General features: G+C 39.7%; 1 protein-coding gene and 1 pseudogene across 8 annotated transcripts in view; one reads left to right on the forward strand and one right to left on the reverse strand.

The window, feature by feature from the left end:
* Positions 1 to 14,148, forward strand: part of Sil1 (SIL1 nucleotide exchange factor) — a 262,407-nt gene that overhangs the window by 208,436 nt on the left and 39,823 nt on the right. The gene's annotated exons all lie outside the window — the stretch shown is intronic.
* LOC124103807 (small nucleolar RNA U13) lies at positions 874 to 969 on the reverse strand (annotated as a pseudogene).

Consider the following 14,148-nt stretch of genomic DNA (forward strand, 5'->3'; position numbering starts at 1 on the left):
TATTATACATATAGAGCACAATTTTTCATATCTCTTGTTGTATTCACACCAATTCATGTCTTCATACATGTACTTTGGATAATGTCCATCACATTTATTAGGAAAAATTAACTCATTTTCTTTTACTGTGACTTATTGACATATTTGGATCATTTTCTGCCATTCGTTTCAGTGATTAGCTTTTAACATGTTTCATAAGCTGCTGAAGTTTAAAGTAAAGCTTTCTATCCCCTCAAATATTGAAAAAAATAAGAATCCTTTAATTTTAGTCATCTCCATTTTTCATTTTCTTTGGGTAATATTTTGTTTCTACCTGTCTTTAACCAACTTCATATATTAGTGATTATTGTCATCATCTATGCCAGTGCTTTACAATTCATGCTTGTTCGTATTTCAATATACTTCTTCTTATTATTATTGTTTTCTTACTTTACTTTCTGAGATTCAATTTCCCAGAGTTAATCTTTCAGCAAATGTTGAGGGGTAATGCTTTCTTAGTTTTTCCTAATGCCATTATCATTTTGCCATCCTTCCTGAAAAATAGTAGTTATCTTTATAGTATCTGTTATTATTGGTGAAAAATCTATTGCCTGTTTAATAGTTTAACAATATCTTTTATAGCGGATGAGTGTTCCCATGATGTTTAAAAGTTTTTCATTTGTATTTAATTATTATTATATATCCAAGTATGATTTATTTTAATTTATCTGTAGCTTTCAAAGTACAGTTTTAACTTACAGTCTTTAGTTATGGCAATTCCCTAATTATTATCTTACTGTGTGCTTCATGGGCACTCCTCCATATTCTTTATTTGGGGATTATATTGGGCCATCTGTTTCTAATATCTCTTAACCATTATTTCACTTTTAAAAAAATCAGATGGGTAATATGCTAACATTATAACAAGGTCTGAGGGAAGCACATATTACACAGTGGTGTGAAAATCACACTTATGAACTACAAAAAGACACCTCTCTCTCTCTCTCTCTTTTTTTCCTGGTACTGGGGATTGAACCCAGGGGTGCTCTATTTTTTATTTTGAGAAAGGCTTTCACTAAGTTGTCCAGGCTGGCCTTGAACTTGGAATCTTCCTGTCTCCCAAGTAGATGGGATTATGGATGTGTGCCACTGAACGTAGCCCTTTTCTTTTCTTTTTAATTTCTTCATCTCTTAGACTTCTTCCTGGATGATTTCTTTCATCTTATTTTCCCCATCAACTGTATCTTTCTTTGGTGTGTCTAATATGTTTATTACACCATAAATTTTTTTATTATTAAGTGATTTTTTCATTTCTGGGAGTTTCCAAGTTTTGATTATGTTGTTCAGTTGAAAATATTTAAATTTCAATTATTGTTATGGGGCAGGTTGCTCAGAAAACACACCAAGTCCCAGTTTTGTCCAAATTGATGAGTTTTTATTTAGCTGGCCGGGGTGACTACTCCCCACAGGACCTATAACTGTCTCTGCAAGGAACAGCCCCAAGCCTGCACATTTTAGGATATTTAAAGGCAAAAGCTACAAAAACCACATCCAGGTTGACATAGCTGCAAGCAAGAAGGTATAGAAGCTGAATTGGGCAGTTAGTGAGACAATGCAGTGGGTGCATTGGTATGTCCCATGGAACTAGCAGCAGGTTGGCATAGCAGCAAGCAAGCAGAAGGGAAAGGGGTCAAAATGACCCTTATTCAGTACACATTAGAGAATGTTTACTAACATCTGGACAATGAATCTCTGGCAAGGTACATTGCCCAAGAAAAATGGAAACCAAAGAGAACAATTTTACATCGTGTAAGAATTGCTATTTTGTGTTGCCAAGTATATTATGCTAGGTAACTGTTAATGGGTACAGAGGTGGGGCTTTCCCATGGGAGAAGCATTTCTTACATAATATGGAGTCACAGGGTAAAATGGAGTCTGTTTGGTCATTGCCCATATAGCCTGGCCCATAACATTATGACTTCTTTGGTTCATATTTAAGTATATTTCTTAACTTCCACATGTAATGGAAACTTTCTAGTTAATGTTTTTGTTATTGACATCTATGTTGTGGTCAATGAAATGTCCTTAATTATGATTATTATGCATTTGAAATCAGTTGAGATTTTCTATTTGGTTCACATCTGCTATGTTTTAGATAAGTGTCCCCCAAAGGTCTGTGTGTTAAAGCCTTGGTCCTGAGGGTGACACTGTTGAGAGACAATAGAAGCTTTGAGAGGTGCAACATAGTGGGGAGAGTCTTAGGACATTGGGGCATGCTCTGGAAGGGGATTGTGGAACCTGGTTTCTCTCTCTCTCTCTGCTTCGTGGCATATGAGGTGAGTGGTTTGCTTCAGCATGTGCTGCCTGCCATTGCATCTGGCACCCTTACTAGAGGCCCAAAGTAATGGACAACTTGGTCATGAACTAGAACCTCCAGAACTGTGAACCAAAATAAGACCTTTTTTCTTTATAATTTAATTCCCTCCAGTATTTTATTATAGTAACATAAAGCTAATTAAGATAATACATTTTTTATAAATGTACTACATATACCTAAAAAGAATATAAATTCCATACTTTGATAGTGACATATCCTTGTCCCATACTTCAGCCCCCTCCACACATGTACACATGCTCTCATAGATTTTTGGGGGGCAGAGTATGGGGAGGGAGATCGAGTTTTGCTGTGTTGCCCATTTGGGTCTTGAACTCTTTGGGTTATAGGCATTTACCATTTCATCCAGCTTACTTAAGATAGTTTGACTTATAATTTCTTGACGTTTGATGGTGCAAGAACAACATGCATTCTGTAGAAGCCATATTTAATATTTTTAATTGTGATTTTTTTTTTCCTAGCTAGCAAAATTTTTTCCTGGCTAGTAGTACAATACTCTTATGAAGCTGGGCACCAGCAGCAAGCCTCAACTCCCAGTCAGCCAGGCAATCACAAAAGTAAACAGACATTACTTTACCATGTACTCTGTTGGTTACCAATGATTTTAGTAGGTTAGGTGTATTAAATACATTTTTAGCTTATAATATTTTCAAATTAGGATAGGTTTATTGGGATGTAACTTCATAAGTCAAGGAATATACATCTACATGTGAGTGTAATATATATATATATATATATATATGAATATGTACATATCTCTCACATGTACATACATATGTGTGTTTATATCTATATCTATACACACACATTTATTTGTATATATGTATATATTATGTAAGGTGACGAATTCTTGGGTGTTTTGTCTAAAAATGTCTTAGTTTTCTACTTACTTTCAAAAGATGTTTTCTCTAGATATAGAATTCTGTAATTTTCTTTTTGCTCTAAAACATTTGTTTTCTTTCAGCAAATTAAATATACATTCCATTCTGCCTTCTATTGTTGCTTTTGAAAAGTTAGCTGTCACTAACTTTGAAGTTAGTGTTTTGGTCACTCCTTTTGAAGATAAACCCTTTTTCCTCCATCTGCTTTTAAGATATTTTTCCCCATGTATGTATATTTGTGAATTTAATTTTTTTTGGCTTGAACTTTATTGAATTCATTCAATTTAAATTTGTTTCATCTGTTCTACAATATTTTCAGCCGTTATCTCTTCGGATATCTGCTTCTCTCTCTTTCTTATCTTTCTGAGTCTTTGGGTGACTTCCATCTTTGGGCTTATGTCCCCTTAAACTCACAAGATTGCTAAAGTCAAAAACCAAGTTTGACTAAACCTGTGAGTGCTCTACACCTTTGTGGCTTCAATATTCTGGTTACTTTCTGGGCTCTCTTTTCCTTACCTTTTAGCCTGGTAGTTTGTAATAATTTTGTTGCAGTTTGATGCTCTTAAGGAAATATTTTTAAATATTTTATTCAGTTTGTTTTCAAAAGGTGGATCTGAATAATCTAATTCACCATTAATAGAAACGAGAGTTGTCTTAGTTTTAAAATATAGATTGCAAGCTACCTTACTGAACTATCTTATAGTTTCTAGTATCTTTTCAGTTTATTCTTTTATTTATATAGTTGTTATGTCTGTAAACAATGATAAACTTTTCCTCTTTTAGTTATAATGATGTTAACAAATACTTTTATTTGTTCTTGACAGAGGTGATTTTAGTATTTCATGATCATATGTGATGCTGGCATTTGATTGTGTTTGTGTGTATATTTATTTATATATGTATGTTAAGTAGGTATGTTAAAAATTACATATGTATCTTTCAATTTCATTTTCATCATGGGGCTCAATTAGAAATTTATGGTGAATTTTGTGCTTTTTTTTTTTAACCATCTACTAAGGCATATCTTAGTTGTGTTCTCTGCATTGTTGCAGTCCAAAGTGTCACCTGGAACTGGAGGGATTGTAAATAACATTTTCAGGTCAATAGCCTACTGTTTTAAGTTCTTTCCAGAAACACTGTAATGCCATCCCTAAGAAGTAACCCTTTCTTCATCATCCCAAATGGTAAGATCTGTATTCCAGAGAGCAGGGCAGAAGAAAGGATATAAAAGAGGTAAAGGGCAGTTGAAAAATCTCTTGAGAATCCCAGAAACTGTCCAGTCTGCTATATAACACATTGGCCAAAGCTTAGTATGATGGCCTTTCCTCGCCATCAGACTTTGGAGACTGGGAAAGAATTGTGAGCACCACTAGGAGTTTCTGCTACAGCTACCTTTAAGAAGAGGAAGTTTCCCCTTTCTCTTTGCTCTGGAATAGCAAAGATTTTATAGCATAAAATCACCTGGTTTTTGAAATTGAAAAAGATAACCTGAGAAATCGTCAGTAACTCAGTTTCTTTGTGTGTGAATATGTTTTTATTTATTATTTTTGCAGTACTGGGATTGAACACAGGGCCTCATACATGCTAAGCACACACTTTACCACTGAACTACACCTCCAGCCCTACCTTTTTTGCAAATATATTTTTAATTGATAAATGAAAATTGTGCATATTTACTGTGTAACATGATTTTTTTCCTTTTTTTTTTTTTTGTGGTGCTATGGATTGCCAAGGACTTGCAAGTTCTCTGCCACTAAGCTCTATCCCCTGTCCCCCATGTAATATTTTGATATCAGTTTCTTATCTGTGGAGTGGGCAGGACTTGAAGAGGGAGCATAGCATACCAGAGAGCACTAGACTAACCTAGACTGGGTGTACTATCTTATGAGAAAGGCTAGCTTTGGTAAAGGAGCCTGAAAAGGACATGGACTTTGCACAATGTCTCATTTAATCCTAACAACAACTCTGGGCAGGTAATAAAAGTCTGGCTTTACCAAGGAGGATTTTTGCCCTAGGGCATATAGATAATTTATGGGAGTGTTAAACCTAGATGTCAAAGCTCATGTTCTTCCTATAGTTTGAAGAGGTAATGAATTCTCACAGAAAGGGACATTCCTCTGAAGGTCTTGAATGGGGTCCCTAGTGTCATTCTTTACCAGGTGCACAAGCTCTTGACTTTAATATTGGAGGATATAGGGAATAATACCCAGAGGGAAGAGTTGGGATTTATGGCAAGGGTTGCTGATTTAAGCTAGCTCCCACAGCCAGAGTGGTGGTCAGGATGAGATGATCAGTCTGTTTTGTATCTTTCTTTCCTTCCATTCTTCACACATGTTAGGAGGTGTTCAGTCAACACTTCCTAGACTGAGCCTCATTAACAATCTCATACCTACAATTTACAGTTTTCTGCCCCCTAGCAGTGATCCCCTGAAAGTAGCCCTAACCAATTTTTCCAGAAATAGCCCTGTTTTGATTGGAGCAAGTATGTTTTTAAACTGTGCTGCTCTGGTTCAGTTTTTGGAACAATCAAGCCACTTCTCAGTGGTTTTTTTCTAAATATTTAAGCCACAAGGCCTATATAGATGGGGACTCTTCTGTTGTACCTCCTCTCTTCTCTCCCTACACCCCCTAACATTTTTTGATGTTTTGCTTTTTGAATTCTGATCAGTTAGAAGTTTTCTCTTCCAGCATCTCTTCTGGTCATAACAGTAGTCCATTACTTAAAGAGGAGAATCCATGAAGGCTGGAGGAGGGGGAGGACAGTAATTGAAAGATGGCAGGAAATATTGACCCTGTGCCCTGCTAATGACAGCTGTGCTTTGCAGTCTGTACTGCCTGGGTAGAAGTCCTGGTGGGGGAGTCTTGGGCTTTTTCAGGAAGTTGGCTGCATACTATTATCTCGGAATGTGTGCAAAGCATTTAATGAACAGCACTGAGTAAAACAGGCTGTCATGTGGCTGTGAAACAGAAGGATTTCTTCATATTAGATAATCCATGATCCCTTTGTTTCAGGGAAATCTCCAAGACTGATTTCCCAGGCTGCCTCCCAGCCTCCACTGCATTTCACTTGCATACACAACCTTGAGGTTTAAAGCTAATTTATTTCTATCCCATTTTCTCTCTGATTTTATTCTGCATTTAATCAGTTGTGTTGGTCTTACTGCCACTTCAGTGAGGCTGCTGGGAAATTATTATAGCTGGACCCTGGTGCCCCAGCCTCCATTCAGAGCATCTGGCCACCATGCCAGAAAAGACTGTCTCAGGCCTTCTTACTGTCTCTGATTAGAAAGTTCAGGATGGGTGGGGCTGTAGAGTCTCATGTCTATGAGACTTCCCTTTACATGGCACCCCAAAAATGGGAAGGGTAAAAGAGAAATAGAATATCAGCTGGAAGCTGGGCAGTGCATGCCTATAATTCCAGCTACTCTGAAGGCCAATGCAGGAGGATTCCAGGTTTGAGTTTGGGCATCTTGGCAATACCCTGTCTCAAAAGTAAATAAAAAGGGCTGGGGATGTATCTCAGTGGTAGGTTGCATGTCTCGCAAGTGCTAGTCCCTGGGTTCAATCCCCAGTATCACACATATAACACACAGCTGAAAATCCTATGAAAAATAAAAAACATCTGTTTGATTCTCAGAAGTCTTCCCAAGATAACTTTCTGTAGTTACCTGGTCATTTATATTCTCATGGCAAGAAATTGAAACTAAAGGCTGCCCCAGTAGGATTTCTGTTTGGTATTAGATGGGGGCATCCTAGAGGGACTTTCCTTCATAGTGGTCACTCTGTACCTTTGGTCCAAGCAAGTGTCTTTTCAAGGTCCTCCTTTGTATTGATGGAAAACTCTTTTGGGTAAGCATAGGCCCACATGGGGATGGATGCCAGGCTTCAAAAAGGAGCAAAGGCCAAGCAGAACGTGGGCCTGGAATAAACTGGCAGAGCATTATTCACCTTGGAAGGGAGATCAGGAATAGGCAAGCCCTGGGGCATACCTATGGAATTTAACCCCCAAATCCCTGTTGTACAGGTATTCTTGACAAAGAGCTGTGGACAGTGATCAGTGGCTGGCTGGAGGAGTCTTATGTCCCACTCAGTTCCTCTGCTGAAGTGATTTGTTCAAGATCATAGAGCCAGCTGGCAGCCAGAATAAGCATCAGAAACTCTGAAATTTCAGGCTCAGATATGGCCTTTAGGTGGTAAGAGAATTCCTGGGATCTGAAGAGTGATGTGTTCCTATAAGGTTCACATAAAGCTTCCCTCTTCGGCCCTGTAACTTACTATGAACTTTGACTTAAATGAATTGTAGTTCCCTTTTAAGCAAAAGTAAGAAATGCCTGGGGGCTTATCAAGCTAGATAGTATCCCATAGTGTGTCTTCAGAGTCCAGCCTTCATTCCCAACCCTCCATCTCTCCCTTCTTTCCTTCCATCTCTGTGTTCCCCTTCTTTGCTGTTATAGACTGAGAGGCACAGTGATCACTTGGGACCCCATCTCTCTTACTATGGCTAATCTTGACTCTGTGTTCTTGAAGTCTATTCATGGAAGATCACTAAAACTATATAGCTAAGAGATGTTTAAGACTTATTTTCTCCATAGAACATGGTCAGACTTCTCTCTGGTATTTTGGTAAATGTCCAGATTAGTGTCTGTGAGTTAATTTTCTTTTCTTTCTTTCTTTTTCTTTTTTTTTGGGGGGGGGAGGGGGAGTTTGCTGGTAATTGAACCCAGGGCTATGTGCATACAAGGCAAACACTCTACCAACTGAGCTATATCCTCAGTCTCTTCTTAAATTTTAATGTTATTATTTCAACCCTGATTTGGTAATGGTTCAGAATGCAAAGGGAACAAAGGAGTGTGATGAAAATGCTCCCTCCCACCCTAATCCTGTGATGCCCTTCTTTAAGACAGCCACTGTTGCCAGTTTCTGCTAGAGATGTCTATGCATATTCAAGCAAATACAACTGTATTTTGTTTTTCTTGTTTGTATACAATTTGTTTTTTGCATTTAACAATGTCTCTTGAACATAAATCTTTATCAATACTTAAAAAGCTTCTTAGGAGGTAATTTTTTGTTTTTAAATGATTGTAAAATGACTCAGGTGAAAGATTTTGAGAAAATGCTTGCCTTGACCCATGTTTAAAAATGACAGTGGAGGTGCTGAGGTTGTGGCTCAGCAGTAGAGCGCTCACCTAGCACGTCAAGGCCCTGGGTTCCATCCTCAGCACCGCATAAAAATAAATAAATAAATAAAATAAAGGTATTGTGTCCAACTACAACTAAAAAAATATTTTAAAAAAATGACAGTGGAGCTGGGATGTAGCTCAGTGGCAGAGCACTTGCCTAGCATGCTCCAGATCCTAAGTTCAATCCGTAGTACCACCTAAATAAATAAAGAGATAAATAAATAAAATAATGACAGTGCTCCAATTAAACTTATTACTAGGCAGAATTTATTGTTAAATGAAGGAGGTATTTGATTGTTTTGTCTATGAAATGATTACTGATGGCTTTTTAGAGCCAGTATGACTCACAAAACATCTTTGATGTTAAGTTTGGAATGACTGTGTCATTATTTTTGATTGGGAGTTAGTGTAATTCAGAATTTCAGTTTAAGAGCTTTTAAAGCAGTAAAGCCATATGCTGGGTCTCCTTGGCTGCAGTGTTTCCTCTACATCATTCTGGGACCATTTTGTAAGAGCCAGGGTTAAGGGTCTATACTAGGTGTAACATGGCCACTAGGAGCTTTGGAATCTGGAGAAGCCCAATTGCTTTGACTTTGCAGTCATGAAAAGTAAAAATAAAAGCTCAACCGTTTGCATTTTCTCTCTTAAAACCTGCTGACAAGTTGGGAATGCTTCCAGAACCAGGTGGCCACCTGGTTGAGACGTGACCCTTTTTGTGGTCATGTTTCTGGTGAAGAGACTGTTCTCAGTGGGAGGAGGGAATGAGTTGGGGGTGTGTAAGAGGGCTCTGTTGAGTGTTGGCCAGGACAGCTCCTTTAATACTTCTGGGAGAAGCAGGTTATTTATAGAAGAAGAGAAAAGCTGTATTTCTTGTAAAGAAGTAGGAAGACTTAGACATCTTAGGGCCAGTTGAAGACTTTCAGAGGTTCTAAATGCTAAAAACAAGATAGTGCCCATCTTCCCTTTTCAAATAGATAATTGAAAATAAAAGTAATTTTAAAATTTAAATTAAGTCTACTTGTCCCAGGATAAATGACTAAATTTCTTAAAATAGTGTATCAAATATCAGATTAATTCCATTTTTTAACATATTTTATGGGTGCCCATACTTTTTCCTCAAGGAAAAATTGAATCTCTTTGATTATGATCCAACTTTTGGAATTTCTGGTTCTCCAAGGAGTTCCCCTCTTCCTAGGATTTGGGTGACAGCAATTATTATAATCTCAAGAATTCTGAAGCTTTAAAAGGGTGTTCTTTTGTTTATTTAAAACTGTCTTTATCCAAACAAAACATTGAAATAGCGCTGAAATTTTCCTTCAAGAAATACATTTTCTTTTTGAGTGCTCCATGATGAAATCAGTCTTAATTTCAGTTCAACTAGTGTGTAAAAACACACAGTGAGTGATTATTAGTCCCCAAAGGAGGCAAGACAGATGGAGCCCAGAATGGAATTGGCTTTATGATTAATTGAATCCTTGAAAAGTTGAATAGAGTTAGAGCTGATTTGGCCCAATCAGCACCTTGAGACGCTGGTGTTGTCTCAAGTCTGGGAGAGGAAAGGGTCACAATAACCCAGATTTATCCTCTGTTAAAATGGATTGGATGTACACACCAGACGGTTCCCATTTTTAAACCATTGATGCATAATAATTGGAATGGAAACAAACAAGATTAGAACTAGATTACAGGTATTTGTGCAAGTTGCCTCCTAAATCAATCAGAGTCCATGATTTGTTCTTAGGGTGCATTATTATTAGAATGAATCACTGAAATTCAGACGCATCTGGAGATATCCAGCCAGGAGGGGAAGAGGGAGGAGGGGAATCCAAGAGCTGTTTAGAGTTGGGAACTAGGTATAACTCTAGACTGCTCTTCTGCCTTTTGGGGTAGAAGTCTTCCAGAGAGAATTTTAATTTAATTTTGCTCCTTTTTCTTTGCAGCAAGAATGCATAATATGTAGATTTAAAATGACTGCCTCTTCTCCACAGTGAATAGATGGATCTATTCTTTTTTGTTTGGATCAAACAGTTACTTAGGGCAGCCGCTGCCTGCTGCTGTGGGTACCCTGCAATCCAAGAAGAAGGGAGAGAGATGGCATCATGCTGTGGGGGACTGCAGGGATGTTAATCACTAATTCCATTAGGATGATGGGTGCTCTGGTGCCTTGCCAGGGGGCCTTTTAGTACAGAACATCATCTGAGGAGCAAGAGAGTATAGTGTTTTCCTTTACCAATAGGCTATACTTCTCAAACCAGGAGTGGAGGGAAGAAACCCAAATTCACCCCCAGCTCACTATCACCACACCCTTCTCTAAGCTGTGGTCCTGGGGTGGGATGTGGAGCTTGGGGCCCAAACCCTGAGAGTAACTAATGTAGTCATGAGCTCAAGAATCTGGACACATGGGACATAGTCTATAGACAGCTAACTGACATTTAGTCATCATTTTATTTCTCTGGGACTGTAATTCCCTCTCTGTAAAAATAAGAGGACTAAATATCTCAATCCTGAAGGATTGAGAAGTATGCCACTGAGTTGTTTCCCAAGGGCTGGTGTCCCTGGCAGCATGTCAGGTATAGGCCCATAGAAGCCTCATCAGGTAGGCAAGTCTCACCCTACCTTTGAACTATATATTTTTTTCTCTTCATTTTTCCATTTTGAGTTCCTATGAGTCAGGCTGCAGGGAGCTCATTTACATGGGAGTGAGCCAGAAGGAAAGCAGCTTGAAGTCTACTTTGATTTTGCCGTGGGAGGTGTTTTCCTGTTGAATTGCTAACCAGGGAGGTCAGTGGGAATCAAGGGATCTCACTTATTCCTAGATGGAAATGGGTACTAAAAGGAAAGCGAGGAACCAGGAGACGGGCCAGCGAGAAATGAAAGACAGAGTCCAGGCAGAAATATACTTGCGAGTTTATTTGTCAGAGCTGACAAAGTCGCATCTCTCCATAGACGGAGAGAGGCAAAATAGGTTTAGGGTTCAGGACTTTTATGGGGCAGGCTCGGGGATTAGAGCAGGGGTCCTAATGAGGGAGGTGAAGGGTGGGGTTGGTGTGAGGGAGAAGTGAATCTTTCTCAGAAATGCCGTTGGGTGGGACAGCAAAATTTTTCTTAAAATGGCAGCTGTCATTTAAGATGACCATCCAGATGCTAATCAAGGATCTTACAGGTACAGCAAATCCTCTCAAAAACAAGTGAGAAGAAACAGGCAGGGAGAGAGAGGGAAGGAGGAAGAAGGGGAGAGAGAGAGAAATGAAGAAAGAGAGGGAGGGAGAAAGGAAGGAAGAAACTTGCTGATGTTTCTTAAATCTGGTACTCTCCAGGCACTTGTCCCCAAGGGAAGGAGGTAAGGTTTCTTAGTCCCACATGTCATACCTTCAAGAACTGAGCTGTATTTCTCTCTTCCTCATTTCCACAAGGCCATGTCCTGCCATTACCTTGGCACTGCGAGCTGCTCTGTCTGTAGCTTCCACTGCTACTGTTGTGTCAGGCACAAAAGAGTTTAATTTGCCCTGTTTTGCTATTGTCTCTTTTGTGAAGAATAGTGTCTCAAAAGTATCTAATCTGCTGTGTCTAATACAGCCTTCGTCCTTGTTAAGAGGCATGTTCACCTTTTTCAGCTCAACCTCCGTGGGACTTTTTGCTACACCCTTGCTTAATCTCCAAGGGCAAACAGTGTTCAGATTTTCCTCCCTGATCTTGTTTGAGTATGAGGGATGTTGGGGGCATGGCACTTGGGGACCATGCCTGATTCTGTGTAACTTAGAGGCCTTAAGAATGTAGCGGGGAGGGGTGGATGGTGATATAATGTCAGTCTTGCCTGGGACTATGTAATTCTTGGGGTCCAGGGTCTAAGAACTTACTTTTGCTCTTGAGCTTGGATCTTAGTTTCTATCTGCCTTGAACACTATTTCTTCTGGAATCTTGGAAATGTTGCTGCTCTATTCAGTACCAGAGTACAGCCTAGATACTTTACACCTGTTGGTTATATAAAGTAGAGGAGAAATCACTTGTTTTTCATATCCTCTGATTTTCCCAGATCTTAGTTGGAACCTGTCCCCTGGACCAGGGGAACATTCTATCTACCTTGGCTTATTCTCCAACACTGCCCAATCTGACAGGAAGCTTTTTAACTTTCAAGATGATGCACGTTACTTATGGCTAGCGTGTCCCACCTGTCTATTCAATAGCCTAGAGCTGTGGGCAGGGTGCATACCAGTGCAGTGGCTGCTTGTGCAGTTCCCAGGAGAGAAAGCTTCTGTGTAGAGTGGTTAAGATTCCTCTCTAGTCTGGGAGGAGGAATGCCAACTAGATTTGTGTCTCACCAAGACTGTCCTTGCTTGGAAATCATTGTCATTCCTATTCACAGTTTCTGCCAGGCCTCCTATTCCTTTTTTCATCTTGGGAGCAGGGTTCTCTGTTGTGACTAGATGGATGGGTGACTGCACTGTGGGGAGGGCTGGAACATGGGAGACCCATTAGGGCAGAAAGGGTGATTGTAGGACAGGCATTTGCTTGGATACACATCTCCTATGTGTCTCATGGAGTTAGAAAGGACTTATACTTGCCCTGTTCCCTCTATGCGGTACTCTGACTAGGGAAATGTGATTTTTTTTAAGTTGTAGATAGACAAAATATCTTTATTTTATTTGTTTATTTTTCTGTGGTACTGGAGAATGAACCCACACACTCTACCACTGAGCCACAATCCCCCAGCCCCAAATGTGATTCTTGATGATCAACAGAAAGGAGAGGACTAAACCAGGTAGCCATCATAACTAAGGGCTTCTCACCAAGAAGTATACTTCTTGGACTGGTACCTGATGCTTTTTGCCTCCATGGGTGTTTTGTTAAAGGTAACTTTATTTCCTAAATATCTCAAGAGACACATGCTGGGAAAGCCCAAGGGCAGTAGAAATGCCATTGGGGACACAGAGGGACCTAAGGGCCATAAATACCAGAGTCCCACTGACTTGTTCAGGAACCTTGGTCAAACCCCCTTGGCTTCTTATGACCTACCAGGAAGTGGGGAATATTCTTCTATACTTCCTGGGGCCATGGAGAGATCGATGAGGTGTTCCTATGAGATGCTGTGATTGTCTTGGAAAAAACATGTTCTCTCTCTGCCAGTTGTTGTTATTAATAGTGACACTTGAAAATCAATAGGGCACCACTCTGGGGAGCTGCCCACACTGCCCGTGCCTGTTTGTTTTCCAGTTGATTCTCACCTTTTCCTCATGCTGGGAAGGGCAGATGCTGCCTTCTCTAAACATCTTGCTGAGGCTGGGAGGAGTTACATCAAGGTAATGAGCTCAACAGGGGCCAGTGAATTGGGTGAATGCATTTGGCGGCTATGCTCATTGCCCATGCCACACGAGTTCAGAGAAGCCAGCTCATTTGACAAATGTTTACTGAATTTCAACTCTCAGGACAGAAAGATGAATTGGGCAGAGTTTACTGCCCTCAAAATGTTTAGAGTCTAGACCAAGAAATTGAAGAATGTTTAGCATTCAAGAGTACTATAATAGGAATAGGAGGAAGATGGCGGCGAGGGGAGTGCATTGCCCCCGTGTGCTGCTTCACTGTGTGGGAGTATGACAAGTCAGGACGGCTAAAGGATATCTTGTTAGGAATTTCCAGCAATAGTGGGGTGCTCCGGAACCTGGAGGAAGGATTTCCATCACACAAGGATCAGCTACGGGGACTCAAACGCGAGAGG

The sequence above is a fragment of the Marmota monax genome, unplaced genomic scaffold, assembly GCF_021218885.2.
Source record: "Marmota monax isolate L192 unplaced genomic scaffold, Marmota_monax_Labrador192_F-V1.1 WCK01_AAM20220418_F8-fsc00006, whole genome shotgun sequence".
Taxonomy (NCBI): Eukaryota; Metazoa; Chordata; class Mammalia; order Rodentia; family Sciuridae; genus Marmota; species Marmota monax.